This window comes from Microcebus murinus, chromosome 22 (assembly GCF_040939455.1).
Source record: "Microcebus murinus isolate Inina chromosome 22, M.murinus_Inina_mat1.0, whole genome shotgun sequence".
Classification (NCBI taxonomy): domain Eukaryota; kingdom Metazoa; phylum Chordata; class Mammalia; order Primates; family Cheirogaleidae; genus Microcebus; species Microcebus murinus.
The window spans coordinates 23,200,109-23,217,632 of NC_134125.1; positions in this window are offsets into that span (position 1 = coordinate 23,200,109).

Below are 17,524 nucleotides of genomic sequence, written 5' to 3' on the forward strand. Positions count from 1 at the left end.
TAACTGTCCTGACAATGGAGCTGTCACCTGGGCCAAAGACACAGAATCACAGGGTGCTGGTGGTGTTGGTGACAGGCCCATATGTGCATGAAGCATGACGCAAACACACGCTTCTCCCAGGGAGCTGAGGAGGAGACACGGGAACCATCCCAGAGACCAGGGACAGCTGTGGGTCCAGAGGGTCTTTGGCAAGGCCACACCATGGCCTGGACTCCCCTCCCTCTCACTGTCTGCCCAGGTGCAAAGGGACTTCAGAGACCTTTGGAGGGTCCCCGTCCTCTTCTCAGTCCTAACTCGTGTCTGATTCGGGTTCCAGGTTCTGTCCTGAGTCTGTGGTGACTCAGGGGCCTCCCATAGTGTCTCCCGGAGGGACGGTCACTCTTTCCTGTGGCTCCAATGCTGGGGCCGTCACCAGTGGTCACTGTTGAAACGGAATCCCGCAGAAGTCTGGCCATGTCCCCAGGATGTTAATAAAAGATATAAGCAACAAACAGTCCTGGACACCTGCCTGGCTCTCAGTTTCCCTCCTTGGGGGCACAGCTGCCCGGGCTCTCTCGGGGACCCACCCCAACACCGGCACGCATGCTTCAGTATCACCAAGTGTGTAAGGATGGTGACAGAGAAGAAGGAAAGCCACTGGCAAATAGAAGCTAAGGAGAACCTGTCACAGAGAGAACTAAAGGGCTTTGATGAAAGAAGGTCCCGAGTCCAGGCAGGGAGGTGACCAGAGAGGGCAGCTGAGGAGCCGGGGGAGGTGCCACCTTCCTCAGGAAACAAAACAGAAATGAAAACAACACACCCCAAACCTCCCTCGACCCAACCACCCCGGCTCCTGCCCAGTGTCCCCACTGGCTTCTCCTCCAGTCCCTTCCACAGTGTGGACCGTCCTCACCCTCCCCTTCCCGTCTCTGAGTCACGACCTCCCTTCTCGTCCCTCGGGTCTTTCTTCTTCCTTCCACTTCCCTCCTGTCCTATGAGCTCCTCAACTAATTACTAAAACATTTCTTTTATAACAAACGCCCAGGACTTTCACAATATCTTTTCTTGGGCATATTCACTCACACCCTCTATTTTTCCTCAGCTTCTCTGACCCTGCTCTTCAGAAGAAGCCCCCAGCGAGCTGATGCCCTTTTCTCATCACTCCAGGACCTTCCCCTTCTCCTCCCTGGTCTGTCCTCATCCCCAGGGAACCCAGAGAGTCACCAACCTGCTCACGTGTCCTCCAGACACTCCCACTCTGTCCCTGTGTGTGACCTTCTGAGAAATCCCGGGCGGAGAGACACCTGCTTCAGGAGCAGCCTGGGAAGTGGGTTCAGGGACAGTTTGCCTTGGGGACACCCTTCTTCTTTGAAATAGAGTGAGTTGTGTGTCCTGTTCCCACTGATAAGGCGGAAATAGCAAACGAAGGACTGAGACAAGGTAGCAGCTGACTAGAGGAGGGGCCTCAATTTGTCCCTGGGCAGGGAGTGGGCAGTGGTCAAGGCCCTGGTCGGGACAGGAGCCTCTGTCAGGTCCCCCTGGCATCTGGGCACAGAACAATGGGCCTCGCCCTGGGCAGCAGGGGGCGCTGTGGGCCTGCCATGGCAGGACTGTGGGGCTCAGCTGGGAAAACAGACACCTGAACATGGCTCTGCTCAGGCGTCACTGGGCCCCTGGGGAGCCTCAAGTCAGGCAAAGCCAAAGCTGCTCCTCTTGGAACTGACCCAGCCACTGGGGCTGCACACAGGCCCAGGGCGGGATTGGTGGCAGGGGAGGAGCAGCACATTTGCATGCAGGGCCCTGTCCCTCCTCTGGGCTGGAGGGTGGATAAGAGACACCTGCAGCGTGGCAGCCTCGGCAGAGCTCTGGGTGTCTGCACCATGGCCTGCGCCCCACTCCTCCTCCTCACCCTCCTCCTTCACTGCACAGGTCAGGACGATCCCCAGCACCCTGACCCCCAGCTCACTGACACCCCTCCCAAACCCATGCCTCACTGTCCCTCCCTCCTGTCCTTCCTCCAGGACACAATGTATGTCTGTGTTTGCAGGGTCCCTGTCCCAGCCTGTGCTGACCCAGCCGCCCTCTGCATCTGCCTCCCCGGGAGCCTCGGCCAAGCTCACCTGCACCCTGAGCAGTGCGCACAGTGGCTTCACCATTGCGTGGCTTCAGCAGCAGCCAGGGAAGGCCCCCCGGTACTTGATGGATGTTTACAGTGATGGAAGCCACAGCAAGGGGGACGGGATCCCCGATCGCTTCTCGGGCTCCAGCTCCGGGGCTGACCGCTACTTAACCATCTCCAACGTCCAGCCTGAGGATGAGGCTGACTATTACTGTGGTGCAGGGTATAGCATTGGTGATTCATATGGTTGAAGCACAGTGATCCAGATGAATGGGGAAGTGGGACAAAAACTGTTTGTCTCCTCTGCTACCAAGGCTGCCACCTGGCTCCCAGAAACAGTGCCTGGTGGTCTGAACCCTCAAAAATGTTGATTTTTTCTTAGAAATTTTACAAATCAGAGGAGTAGATCCATTCTGATACTGTCAGTGCTTCCTTGGGAACCAGGCTGCTCGGCCAGGCTCCTGTAGAGTGACCAGATCTGTAGCAATGATGGAAACGTAGCAACTGACAGTGTCACCCCATGCTGATTGCTACATTGTACCTACATGGAAATGCAGGGACAGTCTCCGTTCCAGATTCAAACACTTAGACTACAGAACATACCTCGCTCCAGCCTCTTGGAGGTTTATTTAAATGACTATGTTTAACGTTAACTTTATTCACTTCTAAGAAATTTTCAACTTCTCTCTACATGCTAGAAAGAACACTCTGAATAAATGAAGAGAGAGGGAATAAATTTGTGAGTGTTGTCAGAATAAACCTTATGACCTTTGTCTGTTTTTGAAGGTTGTCTTAGGTTTGGGCAGTGAGAGACAAGATTGAGAAATTGATGCCAAGATTCAGAACATGAGAAGTGATGTGCAATAATCTCAGATAAAATGTCACTTGGACAGGTCTGAGCTAGAAAGTGTTTTAATCTCCAAAAAGGTAATCACTTAGGCACTGGTGGACTGGAGCCCTGGGAAAGCCTTTTCCCCCATACAGGACAATGAGGACACTGTTAAAAATTGTCTACATCAACTTAAGAACTCCAGACATTTATTAATGGCTTGCAACAATTGGACAACCATTTAACAAAAAGTGGGAGCTTTGTAAGAACAATAACTATGTGGTTTTTATTGCATATCTCCCTAGACTCTGAGAAGCCCTGGAATTCAACACCCTTGAAACCATAGTAGCTGCGAAAATAAGGAGAATCATATCCATGGGGTTCACAAACAAAAAGGTTTGTGCTTTTTCCAAAAAGTCCTATCCGCAAACAGCTGTCATTGTTTGAGTGTTTTGGATGGCCTAGGAAAAGCCTCCTTCTCAGCACTTTTCTGAAATGGAATCAACCCGGAGGTTGTTTAGTGGAAGCTGCTCCTTCCTCAACTTGCTGTGGAGCAAGTGCAGGCCTTTGTTAACACTGAGAATATGGAGGGCGTTGGAGACAGTGGCACGAGATTGGCAAAGAAAATGATCAAAATTCTTGTATTGGAAAAAACTGCGAAGTGTGGGATGTCCAAAGTGGTGTTGATAAGCTCTGACACATTCCTGTGGATACAGAAGAGCATTTATAAGCTCAGGCTATTTTTATGGCCAGGTAAGATCCTTCTCCACTGGCTAAAACTGAAGATCTGTGCAAAGATGAACTGGAAGCCAAGGCAGAGCTGTGAGCTGCAACAGCGCTGAAAATGCCCCACCCCGTGCACGAGTGTCTGGGAAAGGCTGAGACATGCGCTGTTTTGAGGCATCCAAGGGAATCTCTGCCCAATAATTAAGCATTAATGGAATTATCTGAGACTTCAGTGTCCACATAGGCAGAGAATATAAATTTAGGCCAGAAAACCATGAAACATTAAACCGTCAACAACAAGAACGACTAGGACAACACAAATCATCAGGGAATGGATCTCATTCCGAGCTGTCACATTGTATTACTGAAAATCTGTAATATTCCAAGTGATATTTTGAGGCAGATAAAGAAACAAGAAAGTATTGTTCCAATAGACTACTAAAGGACAAACATTACAGGAATAACAAAACACAACACAAAGACTAAAATACAAAAACGTTGTTGAAAACTATCCCCAAATAACCACAGACATTGGAACTACGAGAGAAAGACTTTGAATCAGCTATATAAAGAAAATCATGTGAAAAATTAAGGGAAATCTCAGAAGAATATCTCTTCATATATGGAATATTAATAAAGAAAAAAAGAAGAAAGAATAACTCTACATGAGGTAGATGAACTGATATTAGTCTGCCAGAGAAACAGGAACATACCAGAATTTAAAAAATGGGCAGAACTTGAGGGACCCGTGTGGCACCATCCCGTGTGTCAACATACGCATAGTGAGAGTCTCAGAAGGACAACAGCAGGGGAAAGGGACAGAAAAGTGTATTTGAAAAATGATGGCCAAAACCTTCCCTGACTGTTGTGAAAAGCACATCTGAGACGCTCCATAAACACTGACAGAAATCCATCAGAGCCGATGATTACCGTGGGCATGAGGAAAGCACCACAGACGGAGGAAACATTAAAGGCTGACAAGACAAGTAGGCAAAGACAGTGACTCCAGGAGCCTGTCGTAATTCCTCATCGCGTCCATGATGTAATAAGTGGTGACAGGTCCAGCTCTCACCCCGTCCACAACTCCAGGACGGGACCAGATTCTGAAATAGTTGTTTCCTGACATTGCACGTTGGACAATGAGGAGAACCACACTCCGCAACCTCAGAGAAGAAATACAAATGCAATTTCTTGTATTACATTTAGCAAATTTATAATGGCTGATTCATAGTGTTTCTCTCATAGTTCCAATGTCTGTGATTATAAGGGGATATTTTTCAACAAAGTTTTTGTATTTCACTCTTTGTGTTGTGTTTTGTTATCACTGATACGTTTTGCCTTTTGCAGTCTATTGCGACACTACTGTCTCGTTTCTTTATCTGCCTCATGATTTGCACAAGCAGAGCTGGACCATCTGGACACACAGGCGCACACGTGCATGCAGCACATGCACATCCGCTCACACACAGCTGCACACACGCATATTTGCACACACGTACACATGTGCACTCAAGATGAGCCCGCCAGAGGCTACAGATTTACTTCTAGACTCATATTTTGGCCCCAAATAAGGTGAAGCCCCAGCTGATCATCAGTGTGTTGTGAGGGGTTGAGACATTGCATACCTGCAAGGCCCACACCCCAGTGAAGCCGGAACTAGCAACCGGCTTCTGGAAACTGTTGGTTGCTTGCCATGGAAACCGTTGCTTGCTTGCTTGTTTGCGCCAACTTTGCATTGTTCGAACCCCTGTATAGTGGGGCTACCAGCCAACCAATCATGTTAAAGGTCAATGCATGATCCACGCGTGATCAGCCACTGCATAGCATATGTACCATAGGGGTAAAAGGCATGCCGCAACCCCGGTCGGGGTCCTTGCCTACCAGAGTGACCACTGTGTTGGTACTCAAGGCTTGGACCCTGGCTAGCCAGAAAATAAACTCCTCTTGAGTGTTTGCATCTTTGGTGTCTCTGTCTCTCTGTTGGGTACGGTGGTGAGAGGTAGTCGACTGCCAACAGTGTCACTAAGCTGAGAATATACAGGTGAGAGTCACAGGTACAGGGATGACTGGGATTCTCAGAGCAAGACACTGGAGAGCAGGTGGCTGCACAGAGCAAGGTCCCTGTGACTCTGCACACGGCCCCTTTGGCTTTGGCTGAGCAAAGTGACAACATGCAGGGGGATTATATCTTGATGAACAGGCCTTGGGAGAAGGAACATAAATCTGCTGCCTTGCATTCTCCTGATTCTTAGGACCTGCTTGCCCAAGGGCCTACGCCTAATATTCTTCCTATCTCAGTTTAAACAACACTTACGATGAGATGCTTCTCACACCCACCCACCCCTGGAGGAGGTGAGAGCCCACAGCTCACCACCCTAGTGACCCAGGGGGGCAACTGGAAACCCTCTTTGCATGTCTAATGCACATGGAGGCTGCCTATTTGCTGGAATGAAAACCCTCTGATGCAGAAAAGGAGGTGCGGAACAGAAGGTGAAAGCTACCCAGAAGACAACACATAATGCCACTACAAATAAAATGAAAATGTATACAAATTATATATGATGCATATGATGTATAATAAAATGTTAAAATTGTGACATTGACCTCCCTACAAGGTGGGACAAAATTTCCCACCTTGACCTCAAGTTTGAGCAGAGGCTGCAGCAGCCATGGCAGGTTCAGGATTTCAGGGGGGCCCAGGACAGAGCAGTGGGTGTGGCTGGAGCCCCAGAGCCAGGGGAGGGGCTGCAGGGCTGTGGGCTGGGCGGGGCCAGACCAGGAAGGGGCTGAGACAATGAGGAATGTGGGGTTTGTGCAAACAGCCCTGGGGAGTCACAGATGCAGTTTAATCCCAGGGTGACCTGCTGGACCTAAATGGGAGGGATCTGTCTGGATGGCTTCAGGGAGAGGCCAGGGGGCAGCAGGGGATCCTGCTCATAGCTCAGTTACGGAAAGAGCCTCTGAGTCCAGGATCTGGGGATATTCACACAGTTAAAGCAGAATAGCAGTCAGTGCAGGATTTTAAGCAGGGGTGGGGAGTGGGGGGTGGGGAGGTTTTTGGGGTGGGGGGATGTGATCTGCTGGACCTGACATGGAATTATCAGTCTGGAGGGCTTCAGCAAGAGGCCTGCGGGAAGCAGGGCATCCTGAGTCCAGGAGTCTGGGGACTATTCACACAGTTAAGGCAGATTGGCACCCGGGACGCAGTGAGGAAGGAATGAATGGTCTCTGCATTCACCTGCCCAGGCAGTCAGCGTTTCTGCAGAAACATTAAAGTGTCACACATATAGTCCTAGTAAACTATAAAACATATGAGTAAGAAAATACAAATAGAGAAATTATATTTAGGAGACCTTAAAAACATACTGGTACTTAGAAAGAGAAGCAGAAAAGGAGTGAAAAAAGAAAAGAAAAGAAAACAAAACAAAACAACAAAAAAACCCGCCACAAAATGCTGGTATGAAATATATGACTCAGATAAACACAAAATGCAAATTAGCAATGTAGACCTCAACTATTAAAATTAAGAAATGTGTTGCTCTATGAACTGTTAAATGTTATGACTGCTGAACTAGTAATTTTACACAATTCAACTCTAGTCGGTATGAACATTCTGAAATGTGTGACTATTGAAAAATTTTTTTCTTTTTTTTTCTTTCTTTCTTTTTGACCTTTAGGGTCTGTACTGCATGAAAAGTTTTCTGAATTGCTGAAATTTAAACATACAAATGAGCTAGTAGCTTGAACATTTCCCTTCTACAACATCTCCCTCAACACAAATTGACACCGTACAAACCAGTTCAGATGTTCTAGCACATGTGGAGCCTACAATGATGGCACAAGAGGGTCATTTAGAATTTTCTAGAATGGTTTCTGAAAGAGTTATATATGCACATGATTGCATCTCTGTTAGTCCAGGAATCCTTCTGGGAGTGAGAAACTCCAGTGATCACTCAGTGTACTGGGGTCACTCCACCAGGGACTCAGCCCATGGGTGTGTGACCAGAGACAGTGACTGGGGAGCTGCAGAGACCAGCTGGGCTCTCAGGTCTCTGGGCCATGGGGAGGTGTGTGCCTGTGACCAGCAGGGGCCGCTGGGGGACTGCCCTGTGGTCCCTACACAGCTGCTCAGGGAGGACCAGTCACTCCAAGGAGCCTTGGTCTGGGGGTTGGGCCCTGTGCTCACTGATGGGGACTCAGCAGCTGTGTCCTCTCTGGCCTGGCAGAGTCCCCTGAGCAGGGTCCTTTGTAGGGTCCCAGCAGCTGCTTCCTCCCAGGGCTCCCCCAAGGGGCAAAGCAAAGCCCCCCTCCTCAGTGTGCAGTGAGAGCTGAGCTCCAGCCCAGGGCTCAGGGAGGGGCTGGGCAGTCCCTAGATGGAAACACGTTTGCATGAGCAGCCCCTCCTCTGCAGAGGGTGGGGACAAAAGGAGGCCTGGGCAGCCCAGCCCCACTGTGGGGACCAGGGGCTGTGTGCACCATGGCCTGGGCTCCTCTCCTGCTCGTGCTCCTCTCTCACTGCACAGGTAGGGACAGGCCTGGGAGACCCAGGGCAGCCCCAAGTCCATTCTGTCTCTTCTGGCTCAGGACCAGAGATGTTAACCCTGATCTCGGCCCCATCATCCATGTGTGTCTGTTTGCAGGTTCCCTGTCCCAGCCGTGGTGACTCAGCCGCCCTCCCTCTCTGCATCTCCTGGGGCATCAGCCAGACTCACCTGCACCTTGAAAAGTGACATCAGTGTTGGTGTTAAATATGTGTACTGGTACCAGCAGAAGCCAGGGAGCCCGCCCCGGTACCTGCTGTACTACCACACAGACTCGAACCAGCACCAGGGCTCCGGGGTCCCCAGCCGCTTCTCTGGCTCCAAAGACGCCTCGGCCAACGCAGGGATTCTGCACGTCTCTGGGCTGCAGCCTGAGGACGAGGCTGACTATTACTGTGCCGTGTGGCACAACAGTGCTTCTCACAGTGACACAGGCGGATGGGGAAGTGGGACGAAAACCCCAGCCTGTGCAGGGTCTCATCTGATGATAATTTTCAGAAATTAAAATAACTGATAAAGGCACATTCATCTTGGAAACATATTCAGTTTCAAAAAGGCTCTACTCTCAATTTTCCATTTGATATTTCTGAATTCTCAGAAATGGAGAAATATATTGTCCTGATGACATTGAAATGTTGCCTGTTTATTCAATTGTCCTAAATCCAGAGTCTCTGGAGCTGACTTCTCCCTCTTGAAACAAGAAAAATTAGCCATTTCTAGCTGACATCTGGGTCGGAGCCCGAGGACCAGCCCAGGAGGTCGCTGGGCCCTCACTGCTCGTGGCAGAATCTGTGGGGAAACTTCAGCCATTATGCCCCGTTGTGAGAGGCTCAGCCCTTCCATGGAGCTCGGATCACTTGGAGGACGTCAGCACCACGGCTAATAGGACATTCTGTATCTTGTCACCTGTATGTGGACAGCTGTTCCATCCTCAGGACACAGAATCTTTCCAGTGGAAACAAGTGTCTTGACGAGTTTTGACTCTTGCATGGTAGTTAGTTTATATGCACAAATTAGTCTGTCTGTGATCCAAACATGATTGGGAGTGCTAGTTAAGGGTCCTGCAGGAAAGGCCGTTGCACTGAAAATAAGGTAAATACACACAAATTCAATAAAGGGGGACATTATGAAGGTTTGAGCAGAGTGTGTGGAAAGCCTAATTGAGGGTAGGAACCATGACCTGCCATCCTGGGATCACTGTGTCCCTGCAGGTGATGGGGAGTTCAAGGCAGGAGATGCAGAAGGCCACCTGTGGATCCCTGCAGTCCATGGTGACCCCACACGAGGGCCCCTGGGGAGCCAATGCTCCAACGCACGGCACTACCTTTCCCAGGTGGGAAAAGGGCCAGAAGCAGGTTCATCTGCCAGGAGGGCTCAGCTGTGCCGTGCACATGCGCAGAGCGTGTGAGGCTGTGGCCAGCAGGGGGCGCTGCAAGTCAGACAAGAGAGTGAAATTGAGGGGCTCCCAGGAGTGAAATGGCTGAGCCTCCTCTTGTGGGACTGGGTGTGATGACCCCATGGCTGAGGGACTCTCCTGCAGGGGGACAGCTCTACCCATGGAGACACTCGGTGCCTGGGCTTCCCTCAGCCCAAGGGAGACTCAGGCCATCTCTTCCTTCTCCACCCAAGCGAGTCCTCTCTCCAGGCCAGAGTCCCACCAGGGGTTGGAGAGGAGCATGGTAGGGTCACACTTGCACGAGGTGACTCCACCCATCAAGAAGGACAGGACAGACTCAGGTGTCCCCTGTCGAAAGCGTGGAGCCCAGCAGGCAGTGCTTGGTGTCCCCACAGGGCTCCATGGACACTCGCATGTCGGATACACTCACAGGACAACACTGTGAGCTATGCAAGGGCAGCTCACAGGCAGGTTCCTGTCCCCACTACCAGAGAGGTGACCCCCTCCCCTCCCCAGCCCGGGCGGGGTCCTGAGAGGCCACCTGCTCCCACTGTGGAGACCTGAGCAGCAGCAGCAGCGTCAGTCAGCACAGGCAGGTCCCTGCCCAGAGTGACCAGAGCACCAGGGAGGACAGGGGGGCCCAGGGGTGCTTTGATGGGAAGGGGATGATTGGTTGTCCTGGGAGGATGGAGGGTGTGGGACTGTCCCACACTGGAAGTCACAGTGCAGGTGACAGATGGCAGCATGTGAGCCCACAGGCCCCACTGAGCTGATATGGGACTGTGCTGTGACTGGTGGATCTTCCCACAGGTTTTCTGTGCCTGTAGCCGCCTCACACCCGCCATCATCCCATCCCTTCTGCAGGTCCCTGGGGCCCCTGGAGGGCAGGGCTCTGTGTGCAGACCCCATGGTGGTTCCTCCCTGCCACGGGTGCTGCTCCCTCCCCTGCTCCTCCTCATGTTGCCTTTTCTGCCTCCCCATTCACCCCCAAACCTCTGAGCTCTTGTCCCTCAGGGTCATTCACCGACTCCTCCCAGCCCTTACAGACTGTCACTCTCAGGCACAGGAGGACCGTCCTGACTTCCGCTGGGGCCTGGCGAGGAGCCGCTGTCCTTGGTCAGTGTCCCCAGGCGCAGACCTGCCAGGACCACATCCCTGCACGCCCCTCTGAACGCACCTCCTCCCCTTTTCTGTCTTTGCTTCTCCCCTCATGGCAACCTCAGCGCCACACGGACTGTGTCCGGGACAGAAGGCGGAGGCTGGCTCTCCTCCGTGGAGCAGACACGGGCTGGACGTCCCCGCACACAGGGGAGGAGCCTCCCACGGGAACCGCTGTCATGGGGGATACCAAGTGTCTCCCAAGTGTCCTTATTTCTCTCCTCCCTCATCCAGGGAGGTTGGAGGGCGGCAGGCACACATGTGACCCATGGCCACCTTCACACCCGAGCGTTCACCTAGATGCCCCATTTCCTCTGAGCATAAAATCACTCTGGAGTAAATCCATGCACTTTTATCTTTGCATATGTCCTCACTCATGTGTGCAACATATAGTATTCCAGACATTAACCCGTGATTTCAATATCCTTCCTTTATTTGACAACTTACACACATTTGGATCCTGTGACGCTGTCAGAAGGCTAATACTCAATGATTTCTACAAATATGTAAACATAATTGAAAACAATTTACTAAAGAGCAGGACAATCAATAAAATAAAATTATAAATATATTGGAGTAAACCCATAGATACTAATTTATGGGAAGACATCTCAGACTAAACTTGAAGAAGTTTAGGGGAAATCATGGCAAAATCCAAGTGTAATGTGCATTGAAAATCATGAACAAGTGATGTTGAACTGAATCTGTCTTCCGAACTCCGGGTACTCCCACTGTGTAAGGTGCATAGAAACGTTTATGAAAATTATCTTTTTATGTCACCAACTTTGTCAATGAAAGCTGAACCAGCATCCAGTACCAGGTGGATGTCTGGGTGACGTCATAGGTTGGGGAACCTGCCCAGTGACCCCGCTGAGGGCCCTGAGAGGGCGGGGAGGCTGAAGGCCCCAGGGCGGATCCCGGAGAGGCGGCGCGGGCAGCAGGTCCCATCCGCGCCCCAGCAGGCCCTGGCGTGGGCGCAGCGCAGCGCCGGGTCCCTCCAGCCCCTCTGGCGCCGGCGGGGGGAGCAGGGGCTGCACGAGCGTCTGTTTCGCACGCGCCTGCACAACCTCTTTATAAATAAACCACAGGTTTTTCCAACACACAAGGAGCCTCGGCGTCTTTCTGTGCCCAGAGCGGGGGCGGCCCCTGAGGTCCCATCTCCGTCCTCCACTCGCCGTGCACACGGCGCACGCGGGGACAGCACGCCCAGCTGGACCGCACAGCTCCGCCGTCACACGTCACCTGCCCCACTGCCTGCCGCCCACTTGTCCCAACTGGGAAAGCAAACTTTCGTCCCAGGACCCCAGACAGGCCCTGCATACTGTGTCCCAGGACGGCAGCGGGGACCCCGCCGACCCGCACCCAGAGCGCCACATTACCCGGATCCTGACCCGCCCCCACCCAGACAGCCCGTCGCCCGGCCGCGCGGACCCTCTCTCCAGACCTCTCCGCCGTCCGGGCCCCGGGCCTCCCTCTGCCTTGGTGGCCCTCGGTGCTGAGGGCTCTGATGAAACTGTCCCCTGACGGGCCTGGGCCCTCACCCTCAGGGTCCCTCTGCCATCACCGTGTCTCTGGTGGAGAATCTGGTCCCTGATAGAGTGCCCCCCTCTGTGTCAGTCCTCTCAGTCACGTGCTCCAGCCCCGGTCACGTGGTCCCCCTGGAGAAGGCAGAGCCTCACCCCTGTCCGTCCACACTCAGCCCATTCTGCCTGCGACATTCACACCTCCAGTGACACAAACTGAGTCAGAGTGTCTTCACCACAGTAGTGGCCCCGGGACCATCGGGACAGATTTGGAGGCTAAAATGCGCAGGGAGCACAGGATGCTGAGCAGAGACCCTGGGACAGTGGCTGGAATTGAGAGGGGTGCGGGGCGGGGAGGGCAGGAGCCTGAGCGCCTCCCCTTCCCAGGTGCTCTACCTCCCACGTCCACCAGAGGGCGCTGTGGTCTCAGCACCTGCCCAGTCTCCCCTGGGCCTCAGCTGTTTCCCCTGCCCCACCTGCAGGTGTCCCTGTGCCCTCCGTGGGGTGTACCCTCCCCCGGCACAGTGTCTGCATCTCTCAGCCACAACTAGTGTGAAAGCTAAGGTGCAGCTGGTGCAGCTTCCAGGAAGAAGATATTTGCATGGAGACCTCCCACCCTGAGGCTCAGAATGACAGATAAGGGGGGTTGGTGGGCTCAGTCCTGGCTGTCAGCTCAGGAAGCAGAGCCTGGGGTGTCCCCACCATGGCCTGGGCCCCGCTCCTGACCCTCCTTGCTCACTGCACAGGTGGCTGCCCGCGGGGAACTCAGGGAGGGCTCCCCGATGTCACCTGGAGTGAGGATCTCGCCCTCCTCTTTGAGATAGGGTCTGATCTGTTCTCACTGATCTCTGTGCCCCTCTCTCTTTGCAGGGTCTTTGGCCAACATTGTCCTGACTCAGCCCAGCTCTGTGTCGGGGTCTCCAGGGCAGAAGGTCACCCTCTCCTGCACCCGCAGCAGTGGCAGCATTGGGAGCAGATATGTGAGCTGGTACCAGCAGCGCCCGGGCAGTGCCCCCACCACTGTGATCTACAGGGATGACAAAAGACCCTCCGGAGTCCCCGATCGGTTCTCTGGCTCCATCGACAGCTCCTCCAACTCTGCCTCCCTGACCATCTCGGCGCTGCAGTCTGAGGACGAGGCCGACTATTACTGTCAGTCTTATGATGACAGCTACAGTCACACAGTGCTCCAGAGCATGGGGAAGTGAGACAAAAACCCCCAGAGCGTCCTCGCCCTGGCGCTGCCCTCAGCCTGTCCCCACCGGGCTGTCAGCTCTTCCCCTGTCCCTCCTGGATGCTTGAGATCAAATTGGCCTCTCACAATTTGGCATGTTTTCCTTCAGTGAATCAATTTCATCTTTCACGTGCTGATGGCTTATCTTCTAACGCATTTATAGTCCGTCATGTGTTAGATTTAGTTGAAAACAATGTGTCTGAAGGTAAAACCAGGTATTTTGGGCCGGGAGCTGTCTGGCACAGTGTAAGAAGTTTAGTAGCAACTCTGGCGTCCAGTAACACTCGCCCTCATTTGTGACAACAAACCTGTCTCCAGACACTGCCAAATGTCCCCAGCCTGGAGGGCAAGGTCGGCTCTGGTTGAAACCACTCAGTGACAGAGCCTGTCCTCACATGTCTGAAATCCCCTGACATTGCATCATGGTGCCACCATTCAGCCGGACATGGCACTAGATTGGTCTGATCTCTGTTGCGGTTTCCCTTTCATTAGACAAAGCAATGTCACAGAGCTCAAATGACTGCGTTCATAGTTGAAACGGATGTTAACCACAGTGAAGTCAGAGACCGTGTTACCCATGGTGTGGAAACCTGAACCAGCGCCTGAGGCGGTGTTGAGCCAAGGCTGGGTGTGGACAGTCACTTCTGTCTCTGCACACGCACACAAGGCGCAGGGATCCTCCTTCCACACAAGGTGACATCACCCAGCCAGAAATAGCTATGAAGTTCGGATACATGTTCCGTATGGGTGGACCTTGTAAAATATACTCATGAAAGGGACCACACACCAAATCCACATACTGCACGATGCATTTTTAAGAAATATCCATAATAGGTAAATTCTAGAGGTTGGCCTTCGCCTGTGCAGGGGTGAGGAGGTTCCCCGATTGTCATTTCCTCTCTGAGAGCAGGCTGCCATCTCCTCGCAGCAGAGCTCGGGACTCAGCGTAGCTCAGCTCCCTGCACCACGTGAGAGGGTCCCCGCTGGCAGGACCAGCCGCACGCGCCTCTGAGACACCCGCAGAGCCAGTCCCCAGCTCTCAGGAGCCCCTGGGACGCTTGGTCCATGAAGGGCCAGGTTCTGTCACCCAAGGGGGTCTGACTCAGGTGAGACCATCACCCATCACTACAGTGTGATGTAGACATTGCCTAGGACCGTGCGGTGGGCAGGGTGCAGGGACGCATTTGACTGTGGGAAATTCTCCCTCTATGGGACTCACAGATACTGAATAAAATTAGAGGAGCACACTGTCCCTGCTGAAGTCTAAGGATGGGGACATCTTGAGCACCTGCCCCACAACCGGCCCCGCCCCCATGTGTCCTCCTCACTCTCTGCACAGGTGACAGCCCTCCAGCCCTGGCTGGAGACTCCACGGTGCCCCAACACCTCTTCTTTCCCCACTCCCTTCACGGGGCTCATTGTCCTCTTTGTCCTGCAACTTCCAGTGTCTGTGGCCCAGGTGGGGCTGGCTGAGCCTCCCTCAGTGACCAGGTCCCCAGGACAGATGGTCATGGACATGTGCACTGGAAACAGCCAGATGTTGTCAGCCGGGGTGCAGCTCGGCTGCAGCAGCTTCTGGGACGTGTCCACAAACTCCTGGTCCTCAGGACAACTGTCCTCAGGGAACTCAGAGACTCCCTAGCTCCAGGTCAGGCTGGGTGTCCTCCCTGTCCATCCCTGGACTCCAGCCTGGGGACAGTTCCGATCATCACTATTCAGCAGAGGACAATAGGACAGTAGCCTCGGTGAGGTCATTGTGGGGGCCCATGGGGACAGGAGACACAAGCCTGCGAGTGTCCAGGTGCCCATTCACTGCCCCAGTGCGAGACCCAACGGATCTGTGAGGAGGCCTGGCCTGGGAAGCTGGTGGGCGCTGTTGGGTGTTTGAACAGCTCTTAACTGAAGTATCTCTTCTTAAGGAGGAACTACACACAAAACTCAGTGAATTTAGTTCATAAGATTTATAGTACTTGTTACAAAAATATTTATTGGTCATGAAGCAGAAAAATTAAATGCATTCTAAAAATATAACAAGAAGTCAAATATTTGGAGGGTTTCTGTGAGGGGGTTAGCAAATTAACATGTCATTGATATGCATGCTTGCAGCTCTCCTCGTCCAAGATTCCTTCTGGAAGTGAGGAACGACAGCAGGACTCACAGAGTTTCAGAACTGCAATCACAGGAGGTGGAAGTCAGCCCATGGGTGTGTGACCAGAGACAGTGACTGGGGAGCTGCAGAGACCAGCTGGACTCTCAGGTCTCTGGGCCATGGGGAGGTGTGTGACTGTGACCAGCAGGGGGCGCTGGGGGACTGCCCTGTGGTCCCTACACAGCTGCTCAGGGAGGCCCAGTCACTCCAAGGACCCTGTGCTCACTGATGGGGACTCAGCAGCTGTGTCCTCTCTGGCCTGGCACAGTCCCCTGAGCAGAGCCCTTTGTATGGTCCCAGCAGCTGCTTCCTCCCAGAGCTCCCCCAAGGGGCAAAGCAAAGCCCCCCTCCTCAGTGTGCAGTGAGAGCTGAGCTCCAGCCCAGGGCTCAGGGAGGGGCTGGGCAGTCCCTGGATGGAAACACGTTTGCATGAGCAGCCCCTCCTCTGCAGAGGGTGGGGACAAAAGGAGGCCTGAGCAGTCCAGCCCCACTGTGGGGACCAGGGGCTGTGTGCACCATGGCCTGGGCTCCTCTCCTGCTCGTGCTCCTCTCTCACTGCACAAGTAGGGACAGGCCTTGTAAACTCAGTGTCATTTTCCATGGTGTGTCAGCCCCTTTGTCTAAGACCCATGGAGTACTTCAGTCTGGATTCTGCCCCAGCACTCAGGAATGTCTCTCTTTGCAGGTTCCCTGTCCCAGCCTGTGCTGACCCAGCCGTCCTCCCTCTCTGCATCTCCTGGAGCATCAGCCAGACTCACCTGCACCCTGAGCAGTGGCTTCAGTGTTGGCAGCTATGCTATAGCCTGGCACCAGCAGAAGCCAGGGAGCCCGCCCCGGTACCTGCTGACCTACCACACAGACTCGAACAAGCACCAGGGCTCCGGGGTCCCCAGCCGCTTCTCTGGCTCCAAAGACGCCTCGGCCAACGCAGGGATTCTGCACGTCTCTGGGCTGCAGCCTGAGGACGAGGCTGACTATTACTGTATGACAGGGGATGGCAGCTCTAAGACTTACACAGTGATCCAGACACATGGGGAAGTGAGACGAAAATCTCCCCCTGTTCTTCTGACCTGGTGCTGTCACCCTTTGTTTGTGGCCCTGACAACATCTACCTCAGGGGTGACTTCTCTTCTCAGATCTTCTAGCAATACCTGATTTTTCTTGAACAAATAAATGTGCCAATGTTACATCCTGCTGTTCAACTCAACTTTTGGATTGACCTAGTGCTCAAATCTTCTCACCCTGTGCGTGTTTTGTCTTGAAAACTCCTTATGTAAGTTTAAAATCTCTCCATGGAGACTTTGGAGGAGACTAAACATATTTCACTCAGGTGATGTCTCGCTCAGAGTAGAAAGTGTGAGAAAAGATGTGAGTGGGATTGCAGTCCTGGCAGACGCTTGCCTGGGGGCACGTGACCTGCTGGCGTGTGGGGAAGGGGGCGTGGGCGGCTGGCTTGCAGTCAGGGGAGGCCGACAAGGTGGGCAGGGAGAGGCCCAGACCAGGACAGGACTCGCTGCTCTGAGGCTGCTGGGCAGAGTGTGGGAGCAGCAGGCCGGGAATGGGCTCTGCTGGGCTGAGACTGTGCTGTCACCTGCAGTGTGACCCGAGGGGTGTGGTTTGGCCTCTCCCTTCACCCAGTGAAGAAATGCATGACCTGCCAGCTGTTAGAAGAGAACCACGCAATCTTCAGCTCCTCTAAAAGCCTCTTTAGAGGAGAGGACACCCTCATAACGGCAAGATTTCCGAGTGTCTCTCCGAGAGTCGGAAGTGGAACATGCATCCATAATGCCTGGATGGGCAATACAAGACCTTTCTCTCAAAATACACCCTGTCTAACAGCTGTCATGATCTGTCCCAGAATTGGAGGGTA